The sequence below is a fragment of the Rousettus aegyptiacus genome, unplaced genomic scaffold (assembly GCF_014176215.1).
Source record: "Rousettus aegyptiacus isolate mRouAeg1 unplaced genomic scaffold, mRouAeg1.p scaffold_m13_p_11, whole genome shotgun sequence".
In the NCBI taxonomy this organism is placed as follows: Eukaryota; Metazoa; Chordata; class Mammalia; order Chiroptera; family Pteropodidae; genus Rousettus; species Rousettus aegyptiacus.
The window spans coordinates 35,971,184-35,978,862 of record NW_023416286.1 but is presented as its reverse complement, the minus strand read 5'-3'; the positions used below and the strand labels follow the sequence as shown (position 1 = coordinate 35,978,862).

General features: G+C 41.2%; 1 long non-coding RNA gene across 2 annotated transcripts; it reads left to right on the top strand.

Moving 5' to 3' along the window:
* The first annotated feature begins 740 nt into the window (after positions 1 to 740).
* LOC107504176 lies at positions 741 to 7,397 on the top strand. 2 transcript variants are annotated; one of them, XR_001595402.2, is made up of 5 exons: positions 741 to 784; positions 856 to 968; positions 4,885 to 4,993; positions 5,409 to 5,583; positions 7,076 to 7,397. It is a non-coding gene; the product is annotated as an uncharacterized LOC107504176 (long non-coding RNA). The 2 variants fall into 2 exon arrangements; XR_001595403.2 differs by lacking the exon at positions 4,885 to 4,993.
* The last annotated feature ends 282 nt before the right edge of the window (positions 7,398 to 7,679 follow it).

Genomic DNA, 7,679 nt, shown 5'->3' with positions numbered 1-7,679 from the left:
TATTGTTATAAGTGTTTTGTTATTAGTTATTGCTGTTAATTTCCTATTGTGCCTAACTTATAAGTTAAACTTTATCATAGACGTGTGTATAGAAAACACATAGCATATATATAGGGTTTGATACTATCTGCAGTTTCAGGCATCTACTGGGGGGCCTTGGAGCATATCCCCTGTGGATAAGAGGGGACTACTCTATTTCTGGAAGATCTTGAAGGGCCTCCAGGCAGTGTAAACCAGGCAATAGGAGGGGAGTTGGTAGTCAAATTAACTTGAGAGATTCTGTATACAAAACGTTTTTGAATTCACAATGCTCATTAGCATATTCAAGGCTCTGAGAAGTCCGGCTATTAAAGAAACCTGTTTAATTAACCCTAGGAACATGCTCTTTTGGGCTTGAAATTCACAAAACCTGCTTTATCTTTGCTGCCATATGTTTACATTTTTCTGAATAACAAGAACAATGTTAATGATCACAAAATTTGATTTGGCTGGTCAGATTGGTTGTGCCCACCCCTTGTCGATGTTATACGTTTCTGCCCTACAGCTGCCTATTAATTGAAGGGAACGACTTTCTCTGAGGATTTATCAGAGTGGGTATGTATCCTGGCTAGAACTTCTAAGCGTGTTCATGAAAAACTGCAATACTGATTATCGATGTATTTGTAGAGCACCCTGTGTGTTGCAAAATACTTTTACAGAAATCCTATTACTTATCTCTCACTGTAATATAGTGATGTCATGTAAGAAGCTGAGCTGTTTAATTCCAGGAGTGCAGCCAAATAAGGTTTGTTCATGGGGGATTTCAATCATTAAGTTAAAAATTTAGGATAATTATATTTCTACTTTCTACAGCAGCTCCCGCCAGTCAAGAGTACACCCACTGCCTGCTTTGGAGGTGTTGCCCTACTGATCCGTTCTCAGGTTTAATCTCTAACTACCTGACTACCCCTGGAGTACTGACTGAACAGGTAATTTTATATTGGAAGATCTAAAACTCATATTATTTTTCAGTTCCTTGCTGAGTTATCTGATGATTATACCATTTGCAACAGGATCAAGTCCAAATGCCTTTGCTTCCCCTCACATTTGACAGTGACCCAGCTTTCTAACACCATCTTTGGTCACTTTCCAGTCCTATATACTGTGTTCCAGCTCCCAGCAACCACCAGCCGTTTCTCAGATAGGCCATGCTTCCTCAAGCCCCTGTGCCTCAACATCTGCATCATGTCCCTGGCTATTCTCTCCTTTTTCTGCCAGCGAAAACTTCCCAGCACCCCAAGGCAGAGCTAGATACTTCTTTCCCTGGGTCCCACAGTACTGTGTACCTAGTTTTATATAACACCAATTATTTTGAAATTGTTCAAATGTCTTCCTGGTGCTTCCTGAAAGAAGGGACTTTATTTAATCATCATTGTATCCCTGGGCCTTGCGTAGTGCCTAATGGTATGTAGGTAATGCTCAAGAAACAGTTATTGAATAGATGATTCATCTAGACACTGTCTTTTCCTGTGGAATCTCTGGATTCAGGACAAGAAGGCATCCAGTAATCAATCGCCAGCAGTCGGTAGAGAGTGGTGAGAGGAAGGTGCCCGAGCTGGCACTGGCCATACCAAGTGTGGGTAGGATAGGCCTGGGCCCAGCGGTGCCTCCGGGAGCAAAAGGTGTATATGAAACTATTAAAAAATGCTTTTCCAAAGGAGAATAGATTAAAAGGGAATGAAAAACAACAGCCCAGAGGAAGAATGCATTCAAAGTGAACCGCACTGGATGAGAAAGGGAGGAAGGGGTGGGCAAAGGATTTTCCCCAGGCTCACCTGCCAGTTTGGGAGGCAGGGATCCTCCCACATTCCAGGGGATCTCCAGCTCAGGGACCACAGGGCTGAGGGCAGGCTGCAGGCACTCCCCACTTTCACCCTGTGGGATAGGCCGGGCTCAAAGTCGGTTTTTCCTGGAGGGGAAGGAATGCTAATGAGTTGTTACTGGTTTTTCATCTACTTTTATGTTTCCTCCTCGTATTTAACCTTTGATTATTTGATTAACCTTTGGTTTTTTGATTAAGAGCTCAGTCTACTTCTGTTACTGTTGATGTAAGAAATGTCAAAACCTGTAGAAAATTTTTATGAGTTTATTTGAGCCAAACTGATGACAATTGCCTGAAAGGAAAATCTCAAGGGATTGAGAAAATGCTCCAGAGAATGGCAGTTTTGCAGTTTATACATTAGAATCGAAAGAGGAGGTGTAAAGAGGGTTATATGAAATCCATTGGCAGTAGATTAAGGTGGCAAGAAAAAGCAAAGCAGGAAGGTCTTTGGGATTGGCTAAAAAGTAGAATAGAGAGACACATACTTCTTTTACAGTGGTGAGCATAGGATAGATAATAATTAGCACTTATAACACAGAGATGATATGTAGGGAACAAGATAACAGTGAGGGATTCTGTGGTCTCATGCTCTGGTGTGGAATCTGTGCCCTGAAGGGTCTGGAAAAGAAGATTATGCTGACATTTCAAAAGTGTTATCTTAGATGCAAAATGACAATAGATAGGCTCACTTAAGGTAAAGACTGACTTTTATCAAAGAAACTTCAGGCCCAGAATGTGACTCCCTGTCATGATTCGCTTTTAGTTAGGAATTTTTATGTTCAGATCATCCTATGTGGTTACTTTCGGTCTCTGAGTTTGTATGGCCCACCATGCTGGCCTCCTGTGGCCTTGTCAGGTTTAGTATGTGGCCCCCTTTTTCGGTAACATTGTCTTCCTCAGAATTCCTGAACTCGAAGGGTCCTAAAGCGAATGTCCAGACATTTATTTGCTCAGCCATGCAAACAGCCTCTAGTGACTCTAGGCACGTAGTAAACACAAGCGGCAAATAGGGCAAGCGGGGCAGGTGCATCCTTTTTTTTTTTTTTTTGGAGATTGTCTGTATATATCCATATTAGGGAATTAGAACGAGTCATTAGATCTGTTCATTTACAAAAATGGCTTTTCCTTTTAGAGTGTAAAAATTCAGCTGTGCACAAAAGGAGATTCATAGACCATTGCAATTAAGGAACTTCGGAGTTTATTTTGTTCTTTCTGTCACATTTTACAAGGTAGAAGTTGACAGTGGGAGAAGTGAAATTCAAACATTTATAGCAGACTTAATAGAATTCCGTAGCTATTTTCCTCTAGAGAACTCAGACTCAGGTTAAGGTAGTTTTAAATAGCCACCATTTTCTGATTGATGCCTTCAGAAACAGAGTAGCAAATGTGAAAATGGGAGAAGTATAAAAGCACGCTGAGGCAATGGACACAAAAGAAGAGGGATTGAGAAGAGCCGGCCTGAGTTTATGTAGTTAATTCCACTCAGAACAAATCTATGGATACAGGAAATGCCATAAAATATTGATGAGTTAAAGGGGAATACTGAGTTGTCCACTCTTAAAATGCACCAATGAACCAATCCAGTGATAAATTGCTAATTCAATAAACATCACTGAGCATCTACTCTGTACTAAATCCACAGGGATTGGCGTAAATAAGATATAAATATGAACAATGAAAAAAGCAAACATTTATTGAGGGTTGTAATGTTTCAGGTGCTGGGCCAAATACTAGATCATTTAACCTTAACAGTAAGTACAGCTGTTGGCTCATTTTATAGGTGAGGAAACCGAGACTTGGGACAATGAAGTAACTTGTCTGAGCTCACAAAGCTGGTAGGTGGCAGTGCTGAGCTTCTGACTCAAGTCAGCCTGAATTTCTAAGCATTATGCTTAATGACCCCCTTGAAGCTAGACCCCAGGACTTGTAGTCCAATGGGTGGGGCACACCTGAACAAGGAATCTTATCTGATAAGGGCTCCAAAGGGGAAAAGAGATTGTTAAGGAAAGTCACACTAGAGCAGGATCTTAAAAAATAAGGAAGGAGATGTCCATTTGGAGAGAAGTGAGAGAAACTGCTCTTTAGGCCCTGGGCCAGAATAAACAAGTGTATCCTATTTGCTGAAGTAGAACCATAGGGTGCTAGGGTCAGACCCACCATACCCCAAGGGCTCTGATTTGGGCCTAAAACCAGTTTTAAAAAGAGAACATTCTTGACAAAATCAGGAGGAAGAGTAAGATCTGTAGACTCCTGGTGGAAATTGCTTGTGGCCATCAGAGCTCAATCTTTGTGTAGGTTGGTCCACCACCACCTTCTCAGGGAGCCAGCTGGACACTACTCTGGAGTAGGCTCTAGGAGGCTGTGGAGAGTGGGGGTGCAGCTACAGAGAACTGCCAAGAACCAGGGAAGTTACAGAAGACAGTGTCGAGTTAGTGCGTCTTCTCTAGAACAGCCTCCCTCTGAATGGTTCGTGGATTTGTTCAGCCTTAGCACTTGAAAATAAGCAACACACTGCAGTCAGGGGATCTGCAAGAAAGACAAGGGGTGTTACAAAGAGAAGGCTGGGTTCCACGGGTGTTATTTAGGCCCAAGGCTCTAGCAGATATTGCTTTCTATTCATTGCTATGTGCCTGTTTAGGTAAATCATTAAATTTACACGAGAAAGACCAAAAATCATGGTTAACACTTAGACTCCAGTCACCTGAGTGACTCCAGGGCCTCTGGTGATTTTCATTCACTTCTCTTTAGGGATCCATTCCTTTTCTCTTTTCCAATTTTTCTGCCCTTAATCATCTCTAATGCTTCCTCTCCTATTCTTGTTCCAATTTCTCTCATCAGCCTCTGGCAGACTAGCTCCAGACCCAGGCTTTTGGCCTGGAAGGGCAGCACCCCCTTATGATGACAGGCCGTCTAAATTTGAAGTCCCTCGGGGAGCCGGACTAATGCAAAGCCCTGGGCCTCACCCCACACCCACTGAAACAGACTAGCTGGACTAAAAGCTGTATTTTAAACAACTCTTCCAGGTTACTTTTTGCTCATTAAAGTTTGTAGACCACTGCCCTGGGGACGAAGACTCTGGAAACTTTCAGGCCTCCGATCTCTTCCTCCATCTCTCCCATCCAACCTCCTCTGGTGAGTGGAGATGGCAAGTAGAAGGCATAGTGACAGGGCAGGGCTTATCTTTCCCCTTTGTTTTGTGTTTGCTGGTCTATTTCCTCCTCCAGACTGTGAACCTCTAAGGATAGAAATCCCATCCTACTCAGCATTCAAACTCTGGGTCTTGGGAAGTGCACTGGCCACCAGAGACTCTTCACAAATGTTTGTGGAATGAATGAATTGTGGCTGTCGAGAATCTTCCTTTCTCTTCCTCTCCTCTTCTTTCCTACCCTTTTCTTCTCTCCTTTCTCTCTGGCCCCCCTTGGCCTTGGGCACAAAACGCAAATGTTTTAGGAGATGGTTAATGTTTAAAGGAAGAGAGTCAGGTAAAGACAGGACGATGCCAAGTTGCTCAACTGACAAACAAATCCACCTTCTGTTCTTTCCTAAGCCAACGAGATGCAGCCAGAAGACGGTCACTCACCCAGCCGTGGACAGATCTGCAGTTCTGCCTGTCCCACACAGTGATAATTATGCAATATGGTTATAAATAGTCTTTATTAAGAAGCCCCATCTAGGATTGGACAGACCTGATGGAGTATCCTATTTACTGCCTCTTGATACAAGTGAGAAAATTTTTTTGTGTGTTGCTGATAGAATCTAAGCCTGGAGCAAAGTAGTCTCCCTTCACTCTGAGTTCCACCTGCTCTCCCAGGTTAGGGCCACATTTCAGGGTCTCTGTGTGGCTCTGACTCTTTCCACTTACCACTAACCAAAATGTCACCTGGTCCCACTGATATAATGATAATAATGAAGATAATAATAATTCTTTAGTAAACCTTTCCTCTTTCTCTGTTCTGGTGGCCCATACACTTGTCTAGTCTCCCATCTCTTGTCATGGATCACTGTAGTACTTTCCATATTGATTGATAGCTTTACCTCCCTCCAGTCTACAAAGTCGATTCTCCTACACGCTTGCTTTTTTCATGTTTTTTCCCTGTTCCAAATTATTCAGTGACTTCCCATTGCTTGTAAGGGTGGCCTATATATATATATTTTTTTAATACGTATTCTATTCTTAATGTATATATTTAATGATAAATTAAATACATGTGCTACCGATCCACATGAAATATTTAAAAATCTTACTTTCATTGTTAATTTTTGACAAATAGAAAAATAAACAGCATTTCCAATATTTTCTTCCTGTACCTCAGTGGATCATTTTGAATAACCTGCAGTGGAATACCACCGAGGATAGCTGAGAATGATCAGTTTGCTAGGCTGTCAGAACCTTCCAAAACCTAGTTCCAGGTCATCATTCTTTCATTCAACATTTCTTACAGACTATTATGTAAGGCTAGGTTCAGAGGGTAATAATAGGTAGTCACAGTGCCTACAGATCAGGAGCTCACAGACCAGTGGGGGAGATACACACATAAATAAATAATTCTTGAAGAGTCATATACATCATCATCATAGAAGTTTTTACAAGACCTTGAGAGAGAACAGAGAAAAGAAATAACTTTGCCTGTGAGAGTTCAGGAAAGGCTCCATGAGGACTATTTGAGCTGGAGTTGACCAAGTCACAGAAAGGAAAAAGGAAAAAGGGCCTTCCAGGCACAGGCAAAGGCACAGAGATGAAAAAAAAAAAAAATGACACAATTGAGAAAGAATAGAAGATGAGGATTAGAAAGGAAGGTTGACTTTGTGGTGACAGAAGAAAATTTAACTTTGAGTGGTGAATACACAATGCATTATACATATGATATATGACATATGTCTTGAAGCTTATATATTTTATTTACCAATGTTATCCCAGTAAACTTAATAAAAATAAAGTAAGTTAAAAAGATTTTAAAAAAAGAAAAGAAGAGTTAAAGTTCATTTATGGATGGCCTTGTCTGACATACCAATAAGTCCGGATTTTATCCTGAAGTTAGAGGAAGTTATAAGATGTTGTGACAAACCACATTCTCCCCTAAATGGATTTTTATCTGTCATTTTTGTAGGAGTATCAGAATATGAAATAAAAAACAATCAGCAGTTCCTCAGGGTGGGTCTGGTCTACCTTCTCTTACCTGAACATGTTACTCATTAATGTCTCTCCTTCCTCAGGGCTCCTGTGGAGCTGACGGCCCTACGCCGCGGGCCACAGCCTTCAGACAGCAGGATGCACCCCCTCCCCAAGTCTAAAGACAAGTTCAAGAATGACCAGTGTTAGGGCTAAAGCCGACAAGGACTCTCACTCCACCTATGTGATTAATAGTTACTGGGGATTCTTCATAACAAAAGTAGGACATATCTCTCATATGCTATCAGGAATAAGTTAACCTAAACTTTAGTAAAAATCCCAAAGTTTTGAAATATAATACAATGTCAGATGTATGTCGTGTAATAAAACCAAAACTGAAGAGTAAGAATTTTTCATTTTTTTTTAATCACCATAGTTTTCTGGGTGGGAGACACTACCCTCTATTTCCTCTTTTTGTTACACTTTTATTAAGAAGTGAATGTTTGTGTATAGAGCTCCCAAATAAACCATTCATCTTTAGGTTCATTAGCATGTTTAATTCCTCTCCTAAGAAGTTTGACCTTAAAAATTCCTTGGAGGAGTTTCCATTTGCTTAGTAATCTTTTATTGTGTGCCTGATGGTTTCCAGGCACCGTCCCCACTAGGTGTTTGTTTTTAAAGTGTTTTCCTTCACACGTGAAAACAATG